General features: G+C 42.3%; 1 long non-coding RNA gene across 1 annotated transcript in view; it reads right to left on the reverse strand.

Moving 5' to 3' along the window:
- Positions 1-7,181: 7,181 nt before the first annotated feature.
- LOC309853137 overlaps positions 7,182-22,669 on the reverse strand; it is an 87,316-nt gene continuing 71,828 nt past the window's right edge. The window contains exons 2-3 of the long non-coding RNA XR_014305533.1: positions 7,824-7,930; positions 7,182-7,460 (exon numbers count right to left, since the gene is read on the reverse strand). This is a non-coding gene — a long non-coding RNA (uncharacterized lncRNA). The remainder of the gene's footprint in view (positions 7,461-7,823; positions 7,931-22,669) is intronic.

Consider the following 22,669-nt stretch of genomic DNA (forward strand, 5'->3'; position numbering starts at 1 on the left):
TCTCTTGTGCCCCATCCTGAGGTCTGGCCAGTGTTTAGATCAGATGTTGCCTTCCAGGAGCCTGGGCCAGTTTCCCAGTGGAAAACCAGTGCTGACATTTAATTTAAAAGCTAAGATGCTACTTGGTAAAGTTTGCTAAGTTACATCTCAGCTCCTGTAGACCAAAGCTCCTTCCAAAAATCTTGGGTGCCTGAGAATCTGAAATACCTCTCTGATAATTTTCCTAACAATGGGGACATGTGAATAATGGGGCACCATCTTTCCCGCATGAAAGAATGTTAGGATGGAAGTTACATTGATTCTGTTACAGATGAGAGAAGCAAGGGTCAAATAAAGCAATAGACTTATTTCTACAAAACACGTTCACTAAGTGCACTCGATGTGAAACTTGGGGGTGCAAAGATGAAAGAGGCTCATATCAGAAAGTCTGATCTTTCCGGCACATTAATTAGATCATGGCACTGTGACAACCTCCCTCTTTATTTCAAACAACCTCCTTCATCAGTTTAGTAAGGTTCTGTATGATCTGTCCCCTACATATGGCATCATACTTCACTCATGTTTCTTGTTCCTCTTCTCAAACATGACAAGCTTTTTCTCCACAGGCCCTCCTCATACCCTGTTCTTTCTTACTGAAAACTCCTTTCCTCTGTGCTTCATACAACTTGTTCCTTTTTAACCTTCAGTGTCTAGTTAAAAAATGTTACCTCCATAAGAGGTCTTCCATGACCACGCTAGCTATTACTCATCTACATTGCATTTTTTAATCTTTTTCTTTTATCAAAGAATAATCAACAGATAATGTTAAATTTCATCAAAGTACCTTGTTTGTTTCTTCTGTAGAACTGAACATAATTTAAAATCATTTATCCAACACCTTCCTTATGTACCAGATTGTAAGCCCTATTGTGTCTGTTTTCTTTTTTTAATTGATGTGGAGACCCTACACCCCACATATGCTAGACACAGTGAAGATGCTGAGTACGTATTTACTGAATGAATGAATACGTGCATGCGTGCATGAATAACTCTGTGAATGAGCATAGCCCCCACCCCTGCTGTGCCACGTGGTTCCTGGGGAACCCAGTGCTAAAGCGTTCCCGATAACACATCGTAACTCTGTGACAGTGGCAGTCTAGCTGAGTGAAGCCCAGGGCACTCTGCCCTAAGGTAAGAGGGATTATTTCAGAAATTCGAGAAAGTTATTCATCAACAATTCAATTTGAGTTGTTTTGGAAGATGAGGAGTTTTTTTTTTTTTTTTTTTAAGACTGTAGAGTAGGAATTGCAAGCAGAGAAAGTAAGTATTATGCCAAATTAGATAAAGTATGTCACATGCAATATGTGGGACACACTTGTACTAAAATATATTTGTTGTTTATTTGAAATTCCTATCTAACTGGGAATCTGTATTTGATCTAGTAATTCTACATATGTACTAGCATGGACCAGTAAGAGCACAGCATGCTTAGGCTTACGGAAAGAGGTACATGGAATTCAGGAAATCTTGAGGCTCAGGGATGTTAAGTGCTAAGGCTTGGGAGCATTGCCATGTGACAGTACCGCAATGTTGGACTGAGGAGCGTGGCATTCATTCTGTGAGTGATTTTTCATAAGCAGGAGAGGGGCTAGATCAGAACCTGAGAAATCTATGAGTATAAACCCTATCTTCTTCCATCACAGAGAACTCATTCCACCTGTGCTGGCACTGATCATACACATTACACAGTTGGAATGGGAATGTGCTTTGTCTTTGGTCTGAATGTACCATTACTTGTGGGACTAAATCCGGTTTCCAGTTCTGTGTGAGCCGGGTGAGTGGCTTGCTCTCAGTAGATGGTCGTCATTCTGCCACTAAAAAGAAGGGGTTGACCAGATGTCTTTAAAGTCCTTTTGAGTTTAAAAAGCATTTAGCTCTTATTTTGAGAGCCTATAAGACATTCTAGTAGTGGGGCATCTGGGTAGCTCAGTCGGTTCAGCATCTGACTATTGATTTTGGGTCAGGTCATGATTTCACGGTTGTGGGATCGAGCCTCATGTTGGGCTCTGCGCCGGAGTGGAGTCTGCTTGCTCTCCCTCAGCTTCTCCTCCCTTTCCCTGATCATTCTCTCCTTCTCTCTCAAATAAAGAAAATCTTTAAAAAGATTTTAAATCTTTAAAAATCTTTAAAATCTTTAAAAAGAATTTTTAAAAATTCTAGTACTATCCAGGGAACAAATGCAAAGCAACGACTTCAGTGCCTACTCTTAGTGGTTTTACCCTGTGTCATGTACCCCGTCCTTCCTTAGGTGGTATCTTGGGATGGGTTCCTGAGGAGTGCAGCCTGAGCCAGGGATGGTTCTTAAGCAAGTGACTTACTGAAAGAGTGTTTTTAGGAAGAGGACCCTGGGGGAAGTAGAATAGGGCAAAATAAAATAAGCTGGGATGTTTTCTCACCTGGAGACTTGTTTTAGCCTGATCTCTTGGGGGAGTTTGGAGAGTTGTCCCATCATGACATAAGGGTCCCCAACTTTAGGGGTCCCATAAATCAGTCATTCATTGACTCTGTGCTGCTCCTCTTGGGGGGGGGTCACAGCATGGGAATAACTTCTCAGGCCACTCTGATGAGTCCGGGACAATTGTCCAGAGAAGCTGCAGCTGCGGACCGTTAGCAACTGCATTCACAGCAGCCAGGGGCTGGGTGCACCCTCTCAGAGAAGGGGATGTAAGCAGAATCCTGAAGCTACAGGTGGCTAGTTCTCAGAGTGCTTTAGAGGAGATGTGTGATCGGAAGTGTGAGTGAATATGAACCTAAGTGTGTAAGTACATATTACAAATTACCGTATTATGTAAACTACTAGAGGGCACCTCGTTTTTGCCTATGACTTGGTTTCTGTATCTGTGAAGCGGAAACCCTGGATGACATTTTCTCTATCGTTGCTCCAACATTCACAGGCTCTCGAGTTCAAATGCCTTAGCTCAAACTCTCCTTCTCCCACCAAGGTATCTGTGTTCGTGCAAATGAATGTTCTTTAATCCTTAGTACTCACCGTTGACAAAAGTATATTCTACTTGCTTGAGCCTCCTCTGTCGAATGGGTGCACGTGCCCTGCATGGTTTCTATGAAGATGAATGGGAAAATGTGCAGCACGTGCTGAATGGGAACTATCCTCCTCCTCTTCCCATTATCACTCATGCAGACCTTTGTAAGAAACTTAAGAGTGTTTTTTTGTTGTTGTTGTTTTGTTTTGCTTTGTTTTTGACAAGTTCCATTTTTTTTTCTCCTGGGTGTTTTTGTTTGTTTGTTTGTTTTTTGTTTTGTTTTGTTTTGTTTTTTTTGTTTTTTGACAAGTTCCATTTTTCTAACTGAGGAATAAAAGCACTTTTCTTATTAAATGAAGCAGAGATATCTACAGGCAGGCTGGGTTTTTAAGCAGTGGAGCTCAAGGTCTTGCCAGGGCTTATGACATTCACCTCAAGACAGTCACCATTTTTCCAACCCTTGTGTTCTCTGTGAATTCCTCAGAGTGTCCTGGGAGACTTAAGAGAGTGGGACAGGCCTGGGTGGAACTTGTTCTCAGCATATTGCCTTAGGAAAACCACATGCAGATGGGCTTGTGCTGATTTGAGGAAACAGAAGGAAAATAATTCATGGTTTCAAAACTTGACATTTTTTAGCTTCCCACCAGATATGTCATGTGTACTATATTTGCTGCACTTCTTGGCCTGACTTTCCAAGCTCAAGATTCAGGAATTACACTTGATATTTCCTCCCAATATGGGCGAGAGAGGCAAAGGAGGAGGGCACGGTGTGGCGTCGAGAGGGAATGTGGGCTTCGGAGATGTCCAGGCCCAGGTCCAAAGACTGGCTCTGGTTGTGAGTTACCATGTGATCTTGCTCGGGTCTCCTTTATCTGAGCCTGACGCCCCTCATCTGTGAAGTGGGGGATAATCCTTAGCTGTCAGGGATGACACAGAAACCAATGGCGAGTCAAGTCTCTACACTGTTCACATCAGGCTGTGTTAGTAGGTCACTGTGGGTCATGGTAGTAGAAGGTCATAGTAAAAGTCAGTAGGTATCATGATAAGGACTTGTTTAAATAGCTCCCATGAAGTTACCCTCCCTAAGGAAACCATTTACTCTCACAACAGTACACGTTACAGGCAGAACTCAAACAGTGCCTTGCTCTGAAGGGGGACCTTCCCAGGCTCCTCTCTCCCACCTCTGTTAGCTCCTAATCTTTGCATCAACCTTTGTGAAGCAGGTGCACAGCTTGGGTGTTTATGTCTCATGAAGTGCCTTCTACGGACAGAATCCCAGTGTGCGAGATGGCGGTCGTCTCTAAAATGACCACTTGGAAAGTGAATCTGCCCTCTGTTAGCATGGGCAGATGAGTAGTTCTAAGAGTGGTGAGGATGACCTACCGTGTGACAGCAGCGGGAGTCAAAGCGGAGCAGGGAACAGATGTGGAGTACTCACGCTTGGTACATGACTGTGAGGCATGTCCACAGAACCTCCACAGAGCCTGGTGGGGGAAGGGGGGAAGGAGGTTTAGTTGGGACTAGTTCCTGGGGAGCGCCCCCAATGATATGATTGGCTGCCAGTTTGTGGTCCCACGTAGGGTGTGGGGGAGGCCATCATGCTGACCGTGGGGGAGACTGGCTCCACCAAGCCCAGCACCCACACACAGGGTGGGCTCAGCATCAGGAGAGTTGAGTCAGCATCAACATGACACACATCGGTACTGCCCCATCACGTTTCCTTCTCCCTCTGAGCCTGGACCAGCACAAGACCCAGTGTTGTCAGAGCCCACCGCTGGGCTCCAGGTTCCCTAGTGGAAATGGAGTGTTCAGCAGAAAAGGCATGAATGTGGGGGCCCCCTGCAGGAGGGGGTTCACTCTACATACAGTGGGGGCTCGCTTACTTTCCCAAAGTCTTCCCAACAGAGAGCAGGAGGCGGTGCTCCCTTCTCTCCCATCATTGCTGAGCTCTCCTGTCACCATCTTTCCTGCACCCTGAACAGAAAGTTCTGATGTTCATCCTGATGGGATGACCGTCCCCTCCTCCGCCTCTCCCCAGCCCTCCTCCGGACCCCACGTTCTTCTCAGTCTTCCTGTGTAATGCTGCCTGCGTCTACCTCCGGGGATGGCACCCGTGACCCCAAACTGTCAGCTTCCTCTTTCACGCTCACTTAGAGCACATTACAGACACATCGTGCAAAGAGCTTCTATTTGCAGAAGCATCAGCGTGTGGTCGTTCGTGTGTAGGGATGAGTGCACGCCTGTATTTTACTGACCAGGAGAAGGAGGGCTCCAGACCTCCGTCAGCCCCACGGGCTGCTGCGTCCTGAGCCCCAGTCGGCGCATGCCTGCTCGTGGCTGCGGGAGTCAGCTCCCCTCTTGGGAGCCGCGGCAGAGTGCTCCCCTGGAGTCCTCCTCCTGGGGAGCACCTTCTCCTCGTCATCCCTCCATGCCCCCAAACCCACCAGACATGGAGAGTTCCAAGTGAGCCTAATACTGCAGAGAAGTCTCTATCTCTGGTCCACGTGTCTCCCTAAACTGTCCTAAGCCTTCTAGCTCCCTTAAAATTGGAAAAAAAAATATGCCCCCACCCTGGGAAGTTCCCCTTGAAACTATGTCCTGTGCCCCATCCCTCTCCCTGTCCTTCCAGAGTCCCTGTGGCTCTGCTTGGGTTCCCAGCCCTCCACGACTGTCTGCTCAGGTTACGTGCTGTGTGTATGGCAGGGTGGTGGGGGTGGGGTCCCATTACATCAGTATAGGGAAAGTGGCCCCCCATTTCTCTCCTGAGGGACCTTGTCCCCTGTGTCCCACGATATCATTGCCTCCTGTAGCCGAGAAAGTCCCTTTCTGAGACTGCTGTGCCCTCCCACGCTCCCCTTCTCTCCTCTACACCCACTAACCCTCCAGCCACAGTGAAGAGTGGGAAGATGTCTCCCCACTCTCCCCTGACATGCCTCGGCCCGTCCTGCGCTCCCCTCTTGGCTGTGCTGCTGCTCCCATGAACCTTCCCTTGAGCGATTCATTACCAACCTCAGGGGTCACCTTTCGGGAAGAGCCTACCCGCACTACTTCACCTCTGCCCCCTCGGTTTGGGGAACCCCTGTGTCTTGCCATGCTCTGTGCTTATGTCTACGTCTAGTAAGATTTGGGGATGGGCCGCACAGAGCATGTTTTAGTCTGCTGAGACAACTTGAACGCAACTTTTTAAAAATACCACTGGCTGGGTAGCAGATAACTGAAGTGCAGTGCTCATTGTTCTGGAGGCTGAGAAGTCCCAGGTGCCAGCCAAGCACCTTGGATTTCTTTCAGTGATGGTCCCATTCCTGGTTCATAACCAGCGCCTTCTCGCTGTATTGTCACATGATGAAAGGGACTAGAGATTCGTCTGGAACCTCCCTTAGAATCTAATTCATGCAGGCTTCACCCTGATGACTTAAGCATCTCCCAAAAGCCCCACCTTCCTATATGATCACATTGGGCATTAGGGTTCCCACAGAGGGATTTTACAAGGACAGAAACAATCCACAGCCGCCGTTCTAGCTCTGCGTCAGCACAGTCCGTAAGCGTCTTCAGGACTCAGGCTCTGCTGTCATCTCTGCCTCACAGATAGGTCTCATAGGCTGGGGTACGGCCTTGATTCGGTGAGGCACAAGAATGATAGATGGGCTTGCCATGGTGCCCAACCCCCCATAAGCTGGACCCCATACCCCCAGATACTATTTCTAGCATCTCACCTAAGAGGTTGGTTGGTTCTCTTTCAGGGAAGGGACTGGTGAGGCTTGTGTCCATCACCCCGGTGTCCAGTGCAGGGTTTAATGGGAACTAAGTACTCAAGACAAAGGACATGACTAGAGGAGGAGAGAGTAAGGAGAGGCATAAGGTCTCTAACCGTCACTATGAAAGTTACAGTAATTGGTTGAAAGCAGTGAGGCAAACAGGTTTTCTTTCTTTTTTTTATTTAAGATTTTATTTATTTATTTGACAGAGAAATCACAAGTAGGCAGAAAGGCAGGCAGAGAGAGAGAGGAGGAAGCAGGCTCCCTGCTGAGCAGAGACTCCAATGTGGGGCTCGATCCCAGGACCCTGAGATCATGACCCAAGCTGAAGGCAGAGGCTTTAACCAACTGAACCACCCAGGCGCCCCTCTTTTTTTGTTTTAACTTTTTAATTATATATTGTTGGTATGAATCGTAGCTTACTGATCTTCATCTTTAGTCTGCTTCTTAAACAGACTGATTAACACGATCAGTGCGAGTGTGTATGGAGGCTGTTTCCCTGGCCTCATGCCACCTGTTGAAAGTCCTTGTCTTTCCATCATGCAGCAGACAGAGGGACAGATCCTGGAGGAGGTTAGCCCCAGGTCGGCTGCGAAGGAATCTGGGCTCTGCTGTTCATATCCAAGAGGCTGTAGTTTGGGAGGAGCTGCTGGAGCTGCGGCTGGGGTCCCAGGGTACCTCAGACCTGGGGATGGATGATGGGTTTTGTCATATCTATGAATAATTAAAGAGCAACTTCCAGTTGTGAGGACTTGCTTTGAGGTTATCACAGTGTGTTAGTGGTCAAGTAGATCGTGTGTGTGTGTGTGTGTGTGTGTGTGTGCGTTTAAAAGGCAAGAGGGAAACCCACAGCCAAGAAAAAAAGTTGAGGACTACACACAGTCGTGTTCCATGCGTGGTAGAGCACAAGGAACACCATTTACTGAAGATCTGCCTCCCCAGCCCATTTGTATAACACACTACCTTGTTTCTCCGGTCAGGCCAGCCTGGAATGACCTGGAGCATAGGGCGAACAGACAGGGGCTTGATGTGCTATTCAAGGTCATACATTTTTGCAGCCATGGAGTCATTTAGCTGAGGGCTTCTTGGTGGGCACTAAGTGTGCACGCACATGGGCAGTAAGTCTCTCTCTGAGCCCCCAATTTTCATGTTTTTCTGTAAAATGCAATAAAAGGTGTTAGATTTGCCCACCTGATGGGGTTGTGATGGTCAAACTGGGCAATGCATGAACCAGAAACCACTCAGGGTTCAGAAATAGCACCCAATTACAGAGAAAAGCTTCTGAATTATGCCCACTTGTCTTAGAATAGGATTTCAGGTGACCCAAAGAAGCAAAGTTAGACAAAACTCATAGGAATGAATAATCCCTATGGCTGTGATGTGCAGAGCCAAACATCAGCTAGCACCTACAGACCTTACATGTAGAATCACAGTAATAGACAAGTCCCTTTTTTAAAAGATTTTTATTTATTTATTTGACAGAGAGGGATCACAAGTAGGCAGAGAGGCAGGCAGAGAGAGAGGAAGGGAAGCAGGCTCCCTGCTGAGCAGAGAGCCTGATGCGGGACTCCATCCCAGGACCCTGGGATCATGACCTGAGCCGAAGGCAGAGGCTTTAACTCACTGAGCCACCCAGGCGCCCCGAGAAGTCCCTTCTTGAGTATATTGGAGTTTGCACAAATAATTGTTGTTGTTTATTTATTTGATAGAAAAAAGGATGATCGGTGGGGACTAGAGGCAGAGGGAAAAGGAGAAGCAGGCCCCCCGCTGAGCAGGAAGACAGATGCAGGGTTAGATCCCAGCACCTGGAGATCCTGACCTGAGCCAAACGCAGATGTATAACTAAGTGAGCCAGCCTGGCGCCTCCACATTTTTTTTTTGTTTGTTTGTTTTTGTTTTAAACAGTCACTGATTACACAGGTAGGCAGGCAGATAGACAGACTAGGGGGGAGGCAGGTAAACAGGGCTTGAGTGGAATATTTCTCAACTTGCAGGCTTCCTTTTTATCAAAGAAAGGCTTATGTATTTTTAAAAAGACATTAGAAGAGCCTTGCGATCAGAGTTGAGGAGTTTGTAATAGAATTCCAGCTTGGACAATTATCTTGAAGCATCTGTCTATATGCCCAGACCCGCTTGTGCACACACACACATGTGTGTGTGTGCGCGCGCCCGCTGTGAAATAAAGGAATTGGTTCTAATTTATGCTTATCCCATCTTCAACAGTCTCAGAGCCACTCGTGACATGGGGTGTGGGGGATGGGAGGGTTAGCTGGGAAATTCTCGATGCCTACACCAGCGTCGTGACGTGGCTAGCGCAGCAGACTTCATATATTTTAATCATGGCAAGAAAGCAACTTTTTGATAGAATGGGTGAGTGCAAACATGTGGCAACTTCCTGCATGAGTGCAAAGGAAAAGCAGTTATATTAGGACTGTTTTTTTTCCCCCCTCTAGAATGACTTGCTTTGTGTGGCAATAGGAAGCTTTCAGGAAATTATCCTTTCTGGCACTGCTGCTGTTTAAGCCGCAGAATGAGTCTGCATCCAGCAATTTCAAGGAACTTTGTTTTCCAAGTTAATTAATGGGATGACTCTCGATATTTGACAATGAAAGATAATATGGGAATAGCACAAGGCAGTTTCCCCCTTTTACTTAAAGAATCTGGTCAACTCCTTCTCGTATTAGAGCAGCCATCAATATGTGAGACGAAGGGTGAACAGCCAGAGGGGTGGTGGCCCTCTCTGGGTCATCTTTTCCTATGCATTAAATAATCTAGACCAGTGCTTCTCAGATTTTAGTGTTCACTGGAATAATCTGAAGATCTTTTTTATTATTTTTTTTTAAATATTTTATTTCTTTATTTATCCGAGAGAGAGAGAGAGTGTGAGCACAAGCAGGCGGAGTGGCAGGCAGAGGCTGAGAGAAGCAGGCTCCCCGCTCAGCAGGGAGCCCGAAGCGGGACTTGATCCCAGGACCCTGGGATCATGACCTGAGCCGAAGGCAGAGGCTTAAGCCACTGAGCCACCCAGGCACCCCTGCAGATCTTTTTTAAATTGTAGAACATGAGCCAGTAGGTCCAGGATGAGTTCTGTGACCCTACATTTCTCACTACCCCTCAGGTAAAACCTATGATGCTGTTTATTTACGAATCTGTGCTCAGTTCTCCGTATGTCTGTGTCTACACTTTTATACTGACATGGGAGGAGGGAAAGGGAAGAAAAGAGAGAGAGACAGACAAAGGGAGAGGATGAAGCATGCCGCTGTAGGACGCTAGGGCTAGGCTGAGCTGTTCTCACCCATCAGCCAAGACCCTCTGTCCTTTGCATTAATTAAGATGGGGAGCTCTCAGGTGAATAGAGTTTTCAGCCGCAGCTGTGGTAAATTCAGAGGGAGGCCAGGGCACCCCAAGCACCTGCTGCATTAGGACACAGGAGCGTGAGATGGCACCCACAGTGCTAGACATGACTGGTAACTTCTGGATGCACCAGGAATCCAGAGACAGGACCCTGAAATAGACCCAGCTCCAGAAATCCGACCCATGAACAGATGCTCAGAAGTGGACACCGTAAAGCCAGGTACAGATGCTTCAACACATCCACGCTGATGACGGTTTTCAGCGCGGTGCCAGGTGTTGGCTTGGTGTCTGTACCCTGGTCACTGAGTCACCTGGACGTGCACTGGCTTTTGCCTGTGAGGCCAGCACGGTCGGCCTGGGAGCTGGAGCTTGGGCATGGGAGGTGGTGCATTTTGCATTCTCAGGAATCCTCATGGAATTACATTGAAATAACCCTCATTCCTGGACACTGAGCTGTCTGGGTTCCCAGCATAATCCCAGCTTCATAGCTGCCTTGCTGTGTCATAGGCTATTGAGGGAACACTCGGAACGCATCTTTTCTCATTATTCACTTATGAACAGCTGTTGACCAACAATATCCCTTTGGGGATCATAGAGAGTGAAAGGAAAGGAAGTAGGGTTACTGAAGTATTCTTTGACCCTGCAAACGTCAGTAACCAAGAAGGTCCCAATCAGGAAGGGGGATTCCCCCGACACGATGTTGTGGGGCTCAGGCACTGCCAACTCCTTTATTGATATTAGGCCTCACAAAGCTGGGGCTCTGGCATTCCCCACACTTGGGCAAGGCTATTTGTTTATGGTCGTGCACCCATAGAGGCTTGGATGACTAAAGATCTCTAATGAGCCTAATAGAAGACAATGACATCTGTTATTTTCCTAGGGGGAAAATGCAGATACATTAAAAAAAGTTTCTTGCGAGGAGAACTTTCAGGATATACTCTTAGCAACTTGAAATGATAACCTAAGCGGTGTTAACTGTAATAATCATGCTACAAGCTACCTCCCGTCTTATCAATGGCAGTCCGTACCTTTTAACTCCCTGCTCCAATTCCCACCCCCTCTCCTGTCTGCTAACCACAAATCTGATCTCTTGTTCTACGAATTTTAAGATTCCATATGTGAGATCATATGGTTTTCTTTCTCTGACTTATTTCACTTGGCATAATCCTCGCGAGTTCCATGCACATTATTGCAAATAGCAGGATTCCCTTACTTTTTAATGGTGAATAATGTACATATTTATCCACGCATCCATCAATGGACATTTAGAATTTTTTCCCATGTCTTGGCTATCGTATAGCTGCAATGAGCGTGGGGGTGCAGATAGATTTTTGATAAAGTGTTTTTACTTCCTTTGGATACTGCTGGGTCATACAGTAGTTCTATTTTTAAGTTTTTGAAGAACCTTCATACTCAGGTCCATTGTGACCGTACTAATTTACATTCTCACCAACAGTGCAAAATTGTCCCCCCCCCCCTTTTTTTTTTTTTTTTTAGATTTTATTTATTTGACAGAGATCACAAGTAGGCAGAGAGCCAGGCGGGGCGGGGGGGGGGGGAGGGGAAGCAGGCTCCCTGCTTAGCGGAAAGCCCGATGCAGGGCTCGATCCCAGCACTCTGGGATCATGACCTGAGCCGAAGGCAGAGGCTTTAACCCACTGAGCCACCCAGGCACCCCGTTGCCCTTTCTCCATGGCCTTGCCAGCATTGTTCTCTCGTCTTTTTGATGGTAACCATTCTAACAGGTAATATGTCCTTGTGTTTTAATGTACATTTCCCTAATGATTCCCTTGTGGGATTGAACACCTTTGTGTGTACAAAAGGTATGCCATCTAGATATTTTCTTAGGAAAAATGTATATTTAGGTCCTTCACCCATTTTTAAATTGGCTTGGGGTACTTTTTTAGTTGGTTGGTTGCTTTTGCTTTTGCTTTTTTGCTGGTGATTTGTAGGAGTTCTTTATATATTTTGGATATTAACTCCTTATCAGATGTATAATTTGTAAATACTCTTTCCCATTCTCTAAGTTATCTTTTCATATTGTTGATTGTTTTGCTGTGCAGAGCCTTTTGGTTTGATAAAGTCCAACTTGTTTATTTATAAATATCCAAGAAACTCATTGCTAAGACCCATCTCAAGGAGCTTTTTCCTTTTATCCTCCAGGAGTTTTATTGTTTCAGTCCTTATATTAAAATATTTAATCCATTATAAGTTATTTTTTGTAAGTAGTGGAAGAAAGAGGTCTAGTTTCTTTCTACAAGGAAATAGTCAACCATTTATTCAAATAACTGTCTTTTCTCTATTGAGTATTCCTGGCTAACTAGTCAGTAGTAGTTAACCATACATACATGGATTTATTTCTGGGCTTTCAATTCTATTCCATTGTTCTGTATGTCTGTTTTTAGTCAAGTACCATACTGTTTTGATTATTTAAATTAATAATACAGCTTAAAATCAAAGTGTGGTACCTCCCACTTCATTCTTTTTCAGGATTACTTTGACTATTCATTGTCCTTTGTGGTTCCATATATTTTAGGACTGTTTTTTCTACTTCTGTATAAGAGGCCATTAGAATACTGGGTAGTAAGGACATTTTAACAATATAAATTCTCCAATCCATGAACGCACAATATGTTTTCTTTTTGTGTTGTCTTCAATTTCTTCCATTCATGTCTTGTAGTTTTCAGTGTAGAGATCTTTCACTTCCATAGTATTTTATTTTTTTGATGTGATTATAATAGAATATTTCCTTATTTTTTAGATAGATGTTAGTATATAGAAACACTACTGATTTTTATATGTTAATTTTGTATGCTGCAAACTTAACTGAATTCCTTGATTGGATCTAATAGTATTTAGATGATGTCTTTAGGATTTTTTATAGACATATGTATAAACAATGTGTTCTGCGATTTTACCTCTTCATTTCCAATGTTAGTGCCTTTAATTTCTTCCATTTGCCTGACAGTGGTGGAAGTCCTAGCCAGAGCAGTGTTGAACAGGGATGGTGAGAGTGAGCACCTTGTCTTACTCCTGATCCTTGAGGAACAATTTTTAACCTTTCATGACTGAGTATGATGTTACCTGTGGGCTAGTCATATATGGACTTCATTATGTTTCATTACATTCCTTCTATACCTAATTTGTCAGAGTTTTTAATCATGAAATAATGTTGTATTCTGTCAAATGCTTTTTCTGCATATGTGAAGGGGATATGATTTTTATGTTTCATTGTGTTAATGTTGTATATCACAATCACTTATGTGCATATGTTGAACCATCCTTGCCTCCCAGAGACATATCCCACTTGATCATGGTAAAGGCTCCTCTTATGTAGTACTGAATTCACTTTGCTAGTATTTTATTGAGGATTTTCCATCTCCTTCATAAGGGATATTGGCCTGAAGTTTTCTTGTAGTACTTTTACTACCTTTGATATGTAAAAGGAGTTTGGGAGGGTTCCCTCCTCTTTAAATTTTTTTGAAAAGTAAGACATTTGGCATTACTTTTTTTTTTAACCTTAAGAAGAGTTAATATATAGTATTAGTTTGGGGTGTATGACATAGCAGTTTTACATTTATGTATGTTATAAAATGATCACCTCATTAAGTCTGGCTACCATCTGTCCACATACAAAGTAATTTGATTGTTATTATCTTCCCTAGGCTGTGCTTTACATTTCTATGACTTATTTTTAACTGGAAGTCTGTACCTCTTGATTCTCTTTACATAGATTGCTCCTCCCTCTTGACCTCCCCACTGGCAACCACCAGCTTATTCTTCAGATTTATGAGTTTGTTTCTGTTTTGTTCATTTTTATTTCATTTCTTAGATAGAAGATATAAGTGAAATTATATGGTATTTGTTTTTTGTTATCTGACTTATTTTTCTTAGCCTAATACCCTCTAGGTCCATCCATGGTGTTGCAAATGACAAAATTTTATTTTTTGTGGCTGAGTAATATTCCACTGTGCACATGTATATATCCCATCTTTATTTATTCATCAGTGGACACTTAGGTTGCTGCCAGATCTTGGCTATTGTACATAATACTGCAAGAAACACAGAGGTGTATATATCTCCTCAAATTAATGTTTTAATATTCTTTGGGCAAAAACCCAGAAGGGGAATTGCTAGAACTGAAAATATTTATATTTTTAATTTTGTGAGGAACCTTCATGCTGTGTTCCACAGTGGCTGCACCAGTTTACATTCCCACCAACTGCATGAAGGTTCCCTTTTCTCCACATCCTCACTAAAACTTATTTCTTGTCTTTTTGATACTAGCTATTCTGACTGGTGTCAAATGACATCTCAGTGTGGTTTTGATGAAAAATTCCCTACTGATTAGTAATGTTCAGCATCTATTCAAGGGGCTGTCTGCATGTATTTGCTGGAAAAATGCCTATTCGGGTCATCCACCCATTTTTTTTTTTAAAGATTTTATTTACTTGATAGAGACCACAAGTAGGCAGAGAGGCAGGCAGAGAGAGAGAGAGAGAGAGAGAGAGAGAGAGAGAGAGAGAGATAGGAGGAACAAGGCTCCCTGCCATGCAGAGAGCCCAATGCAGGGCTCGATCCCAGGACCCTGGGATTATGACCCGAGCCGAAGGCAGAGGCTTTAACCCACTGAGCCACCCAGGTGCCCCCTCCACCCACTTTTTAATTGGATTGCTTTTTGTGTGTGCTGAGTTGTATACGTTCTCGATATATCTGGGATATTAACTTCTTACTGGATGTATCATTTGCAAATACCTTCTCCGGTTCAGTAGGTGGCTTGTTTGTTTTATGAGTGATCTCCTTAAATGTGCAAAAGACGTTTAGTTTAATGCGATTCCATTTGTTTGTTTTGCTTTTGTTGCCCTTGCCGGAAGAGAAGGGTCCAAACCATAATGTGAAGCTGGATGTCCATGAGTTTATTGTCCATGTTTTCTTACAGGAATGGTATGGTTTCAGGCATTAAATTTAGGTCTTAATCCATTTGGGTTTTTGGGGTGTACGGTGTAAGAAAGTGGTCCAGTTTCATTTGTTTACATGTTGCTGTCCAGTTTTCCCAGCAGCATTTATTGATAAAACTGTCTTTTCCCCATTGTGTACTTCTACACCTTTGACATAGATTAACTGACTATATAAATATGGGTTTATTTCAGGCTCTGTATTTTTTCCATTCATCTATGTATCTGTTTTTATTCAAGTGCTATACTGTTTTGATTACTGTATATTTGTAGTATAGTTTGAAATCAGGGATCATAATATTTCCAAATTTGTTTTTAAGATAGATTTTGGTAGTATGGACATTTTAATAGTATAAATTCTTCTACTATTGAGCACTGTATATCATTCCATCCATTTGTATCATCTTCAATTTCTTTTACCAGTGTCTTAGAGGTTTCAGACTCTAAGTCTTTCATCATCTTATTGGCAGCCTATATATGTATCTCTTTATTTTGAAATTGACTCAGTACCCTCTAACTTTTAATTGGAACATATAGTCCATTTTTTCTTTAATTTCTTTGCAGTGTTCCAGAATTCATTGTTTATGCACAACACCCAGTGCTCCATGCAATACTTGCCCTCTGTAACACCCACCATCAGGCTCACCCAACATCCCCCACAAAAACCCTGTTTGTCTTTCAGAGTCCACAGTCTCTCATGGTTTATCTCCCCATCCGATTTCCCCCGACTCACTTCTTCTCTCCATCTCCTCATGTCCTCCATGTTATTTCTTATGCTCCACAAGTAAGTGAAACCATATGATAATTGACTCTCTGCTTAACTTATTTCACTTAGCATAATCTCCTCCAGTCTCGTCTAGGTTGATACAAAAGTTGGGTATGCATCCTTGCTGATGGAGGCATAATACTCCATAGTGTATATGGACCACATCTTCCTTATCCATTCGTTTGTTGAAGGGCATCTTGGTTCTTTCCACAGTTTGGCAACTGTGGCCATTGCTGCTATGAACATTGGTGTACAGATGGCCCTTCTTTTCACCACATCTGTATCTTTGGGGTAAATACCCCGTAGTGCAATTGCAGGGTCGTAGGGAAGCTCTATTTTTAATTTCTTAAGGAATCTCCACAATGTTTTCCAAAGTGGCTGCACCAACTTGCATTCTCACCAACAGTAAAAGAGGGTTCCCCTTTCTCCACATCCTCTCCAACACATATTGTTTACTGTCTTGTTAATTTTGGCCATTCTAACTGGTGTAATATGTCATCTCAATGTGGTTTTGATTCGAGTCTCCCTGATGGCTAATGACGATGAACACTTTTTCAAGTGTCTGTTAGCCATTTGTAAGTCTTCTTTATAGAAGTATCTGTTCATGTCTTCTGACCATTTTTTGATGTGTTTATCTGTTTTTTGAGTGTTGAGTTTGAGGAGTTCTTTATAGACCTTGGATATCAGCCCTTTGTCTGTACTGTCATTTGCAAATATCTTCTCCCATTCCGTAGGTTGCCTCTTTGTTTTCTTGACTGTTTCCTTTGTTGTGCAGAAGCTTTTGATCTTGATGAAGTCCCAAAAGTTCATTTTTGCATTTGTTTCCTTTGCCTTTGGAGACATGCCTTGAAAGAAGTTGCTGTGGCCAATGTCGAAGAGGTTCTCCTCTAGGCTTATGTTCTCCTCTAGGATTCTGATGGATTCCTGTCTGAAGTTGAGGTCTTTTATCCATTTTGAGTTTATCTTTGAGTATGGTATAAAAGAATGGTTGAGTTTCATTCTTCTACACATAGTTGTCCAATATTTCGAGCACCATTTATTGAAGAAACTGTCTTTCTTCTACTGTATATTTTTTCCTGCTTTGTCGAAGATTAGTTGACCATAAAGTTGAGGGTTCATATCTGGGCTCTCTACTTTGTTCCACTGGTCTATGTGTCTGTTTCTGTGCCAGTACCATGCTATCTTGGTGATCACAGCTTTGTAGTAAAGCTGGAAATTAGGCAATGTGATGCCCCTAGTTTTGTTTTTCTTTTTCAACATTTCCTTAGCAATTCGGGGTCTCTTCTTGTTCCATACAAATTTTAGGATTGTTTGTTCCAGCTCTTTGAAAAATGCTGGTGGAATTTTGATTGGGATGGCATTGAAAGTATAGAGTGCTCTAGGCAGTATAGACATTTTAACAATGTTTATTCTTCGGATCCATGGGCATGGAATGGTTTTCCATCTTTTTGTGTCTTCTTCAATTTCTTTCATGAGTGTTCTGTAGTTCCTCGAGTACAGTTCCTTTACCTCATTCATTAGGTTTATTCCCAGGTGTCTTATAGTTCTTGGTGCTATAGTAAATGGAATCAATTCTCTATTTTCCCTTTCTGTATTTTCATTGTTAGTGCATAAGAAAGCAACTGATATATGTACATTGATTTTGTATCCTGCCATATTACTGAATTGCTGTATGAGTTCTAGTAGTTTGGGGATGGAGTCTTTTGGGTTTTCCATATAAAGTATCATGTCATCTGGGAAGAGAGAGAGTTTGACTTCTTCATTGCCAACGTGAATACCTTATATTTCTCTTTGTTGTCTGATTGCTGTTGCTAGGACTTCTAATACTATGTTGAACAAGAGTGGTGAGAGTGGGCATCCTTGTCCTGTTCCTGATCATGAGGATGATATTCGCTGTGGGTTTTTCATAGATAGATTTTATAAAGTTGAGGAATGTTCCCTCTATCCCTATATTTTAAAGTATTTTAATCAGGAACGGATGCTGTATTTTGTCAAATGCTTTTTGTTCATCAGTTGAAAGGACCATGAGCTTCTTCTCTCTTCTTTTACTGATTTGTTCTATTACATTGATTGATTTGCGAATATTGAACCACCCTTGCAACCCAGGGATATATCCCGCCTGGTCGTGGTTGGTAATCTTTTTAATGTGCTTTTGGATCCTATTTTCTAGGATCTTGTTTAGAATCTTAGCATCCATATTTATCAGGGGTGTTGGTCTGAAATTCTCCTTTTTGGTTGGGTCTTTGCCTGGTTTGGGGGCCAGGGTAATGCTGGCTTCATAAAAAGAGTCTGGAAGTTTTCCTTTTGCTTCAGTTTTTTAAACAGCTTTAGGAGAATAGGTATTATTTCTTCTTTGAAAGTTTGGTAGAAATCCCCAGGGAATCCATCAGGTCCTGGGCTCTTATTTTTTTGGGAGGCTTTTGATCACTGCTTCAATCTCATTGCTAGATATTAGTCTATTCAGGTTGTTAGTTTCTTCCTGATTCAGTTTTGGAAGTTTATAGTTTTCCAGGAATGCACCCATTTCATCTAGGTTGCTTAAGTTATTGGCATATAATTGCTGATAATAATTTCTGATGATTGTTTTTATTTCCTTGGTATTAGTTGTGATTTCTTCCTTTTCATTCATAATTTTATTAATTTGGGTCTTCTCTCTTTTCTTTTGGATTAATTTGGCCAATGGTTTATTGATCTTATTCTTTCAAAAAACCAGCTTCTAGTTTCATTGAAGCATTGTACTGTATCTCTAGTTCCTATCTTATTGATCTCTGCTCTAATCTTGATTATTTCCCTTCTTGTGTGTGGAGTAGTCTTAATTTGTTGTTTATCCTACAGCTCTTTAAGGTATAAAGACAGCTGGTGTATTCTAGATTTTTCAGTTTTTTCAAGGAGGCTTGGATGGCTATGTATTTCCCCCTTAGGACCACCTTTGCTGTATCCTATAGGTTTTGGACCAAAGTGTCTTCATTCTCATTGGTTTCCATGAATTGTTTACATTTTTCTTCAATTTCCTGGTTGACCCAACCATTCTTAAGCAAGGTGGTCTTTAGCTTCCAGGTGTTTGAATTTCTTCTGAACCTTTTCTTGTGGTTGAGCTCCAGTTTCAAAGCCTAGTGATCCCTAGTGCAGGGAATAATCGCAGTCTTTTGGTATTGGTTGAGCCCTGATTTGTGATCCAATATGTAGTCTATTCTGGAGAAGGTTCCATGTGAACTCGAGAAGAATGAATATTCTGTTGTTTTAGGGTGGAATGATCTGTATTTATCTATGAGGTCCATCTGGTCCAATGTGTCATTCAGTGCTCTTGTTTCTTTATTGATTTTCTCCTTGGATGATCTGTTACTGAGAGTGGCATGTTAAGATCCCCTACTATTAATGTAATCATATCAATATGACTCTTTATCTTGATTAACAGTTGTCTTATGTAGTTGGCTGCTCCCGTATTGGGGGCATAAATATTTACAATTGTTAGATCTTCTTGGTGGATAGACCCTTTGAAAATGATGTAGTGTCCTTCTGTATGTCTGACTATGGTCTTTAGTTTAAAATCTAATTTATCTGATATGAGAATAATTACCCCAGCCTTCTTTTGAGGCCCGTTGGCTGGCATGAAAGATGTTTCTCCATTCCTTCACTTTCAGTCTGGATGTATCCTTAGGTTCAAAATGGGTCTCTTGTGGACCACATATGGATGGGTCCTGCCGTTTTATCTAGTCTGCAACCCTGTGCCGTTTTATGTGTGCATTTAGGCCATTGACGTTGAGAGTGATTATTGAGGGATACGTTTTTATTGAAAACATGCTACCCGTGAAATCTTTGTTTCTATAGACTGTCTCCATAAATCTCTGTTCAATGATATTCTTGGGTTTTTTCCTCTTTTATAGAAACCCCCTTAATACTTCTTGTAGCCTCGGCTTGGTGATCACATATTCTTTTAAACCTTGCCGGTCTTGGAAGCTCTTTCTCTCTCCATCCATTTTGAATTTCAGTCTTGCTGGATAAAGTATTCTTGGCTGCATATTCTTTTCTTTTCTTTTTTTAATTTTTTTTAATTGACAGATCACAGAGCGATCTGTCAGAGATCTGGCAGGCAGAGAGGCAGGCAGAGAGAGAGGGGGAAGCAGGCTCTCTACTGAGCAGAGAACCCGATGTGGGGCTCAATCCCAGGATCCTGAGATCACGACCTAAGATGAAGGCAGAGGGTTAACCCACTGAGCCACCCAGGTGCCCCATGCATGTTCTTTTCATTTAGTGCCCTGAATACATCTTGCCAGTCCTTTTTTGGCTTGCCAGGTTTCTGTAGACAGTTCTGATGTTATTCTGATGGGTCTTCCTCTGTGCATAAGGAATCTCTTTCCCCTAGCTGCTTTCAAGAGCTCCTGTCTAAAATTATGATTGATAAGTTTCACAATCAGGTGTCTCGAGGTGTTTCTAGATTCTATGATCTTGGGGGAAAACCCTTCTGCCTCTAGGACACAAATGGTGGTTCCATTCACCCGATTGGGAAAATTTTCATGGAGAATTTGTTCAACTATATATCCTCTAGTCTTTCTTCCTCCCCCCTTGGGGATTCCAATAATTCTGATGTTGGAATGTTTCATGGCATCATTTATTTCCCTAATTCTGTTTTCATGGCCTTTAAGCTGTGTGTTCCAGGCCTCCTCCTGATCCTTTTCCTCTATCAGTTTGTCCTCTAGATCACTAATTTTATCTTCTGCCTCAGTTACCCTAGCTGTTGGATAATTTAGATTAGATTGGAGCTCATTGATAGCATTGTTAACATCTTCCCTGGTGGCTTTCACTAGTCCATTATGTTTTAAGGAATTATTGATAGGTATGGAATTACTGCCATTTTGTATATAATTTTCTGGTTGCTTTGGTAATTCTCTGCTCCTCTCTTTTGTGATTTGATAACTTTTAGTGTTACACACGGATTTTGGTGCATCTCTTTCAGGTTTTTGGTTCATGTTTACCATCAGGTTCATATATAACACCCTATGTATGTATCAGTCTATTTTCAGTTAATGGTATTTAAAATACAGTCTAAAAGCACTATATTTTTACCCCTTATTCCCATGTTCTATATTTTTGATATCCTACTTTATATTTTTGTGTATCCCTTAATTATTACAAATATAGTTGGTTTTACTACTTTTGTCTTTTAACCTGCATACTTGCTTGACAAATGGCTGATGTACAAATGGCTTAATTGTAGGTTTGCTTTTACCAGTGATATTTTTCTTTCATAATTTCTTTCTACTTATGGCCTTTTCTTTTGAACATGAAAGAAATGTTAAAGGGACTTCTTTTAAGGCTGGATTAGTAAGGATTAACTTCTTCAGCTTTTCTTCATTTTGGAAACATCTTTTTCCTTCAGTTCTGAAGGATAACCTTGCTGGGTAGAATATTCTTGGTTGTAGGATATTTCCTGTCAGCACTTTGAATCTGTTGTGTCACTCCCTTTTGGCCTACAAATTTCTGCTGATAAATCTGCTGAGAGTCTTAGGAGATTCCCAGGAAAAATCTGAATATTTGCTTTCTTCTTGCTGATTTTAAGATTCTCTTTTTGTTTTCAAATTTTGACCTTTTAATTATATGTCTTGATATGGACCTCTTTGGGGCTCTCTGTGCTTTCTGGACCTGAAGGTCCATTTCCTTTTCTAGAATAGAGAAATTTTCAGCTATTATTTCTTCAAATAAATTTTATTCCCCTTTCTTGGTCTCTTCTGCTTCCAGTACTCCTATAATATGAATGTTAGTATGCTCAATGTTGTCCCAGAAGTCCCTTAGACTATCCTTATTACATTAAATTTATTACAGCCTGAATGATTTTTACTGCCATCTTCCAAATAGCTGATTCATTCTTCTGCATTCTCTAATCTGATTTCTTTAAGCAAATTTTTCATTTTGTTTATTGTATTCTTCAGCTCTGATTGGTTTTTATATTTTCTTTTCTTTTCTTCTTCTTTTTTTTTTTTTTTTTTGCAAAGTTGTGTGTTCATCTATTGTCCTCCTGAGTTTGGTGAGCATCTTTATGATCATTACTTTGAACTTTTTATCAGGTAGACTGCATATGTCCATTTCATTTAGTCCTTTCTCTGAGATTTGTGTCTTTTCTTTGGAACACATTCCCCTCTCTCCTCAGTTTGCCTGGTTCTCTTTGTTTCTTTGTATTAGATCAGCTATATCTCCCAGTCTTAGAAGAGTGGCTTTAGGTAAAGGGTGTCCTATGGGGTAAAGAAGCGCAATCCCCTCCCCTCAGCCATCAGAACTAGGCATTCCAGGGCTGGTCCTTATATGCTAGGCTATAACTACTACAGGCACATGGATGGACAGGGCTGGATGCTGGTGTGGTTGAGTGTGGGGACACCAATTCTAGCTAAGGTCACTCAGTAGAAGTGGTGGACAGGAGTGGCTTTGGAGAGATACCTGCCAGAGAGGGCAGACTGAATGGTGCTAGCAAAGTAGATGGATAATGTCAGAGATAGCATTCACCAGTGCTGGGCTAGCTAAGGGAGGGAAGTAAGAAAAAATAGCACCCTCCACTGCTTCTATTCCTGGAGAAATTTCCCTCACATAAGGCTCAGGTTCTTTTCAAATTGCTGCCTGTGTGCTGGGTCTCAGAGTGAGTGACTTTATGTACAGACCCTTTAAAATGGAAATCTTGACTTCCTATAGCTCTCTGGCTCTCCTAGAATTAAGTTTCACTGATTTTCTAATCCAGACATTATTTGGTTTATCTCACAGTAGGGCTTTCCAATATAAGTCTCGAATACCTTGCTCCTCAGGAAGGGTCTCTCTTTTTGTGGTATCCCTCCT

The sequence above is a fragment of the Mustela nivalis genome (genome assembly GCF_964662115.1).
Source record: "Mustela nivalis genome assembly, chromosome: 18".
Taxonomy (NCBI): domain Eukaryota; kingdom Metazoa; phylum Chordata; class Mammalia; order Carnivora; family Mustelidae; genus Mustela; species Mustela nivalis.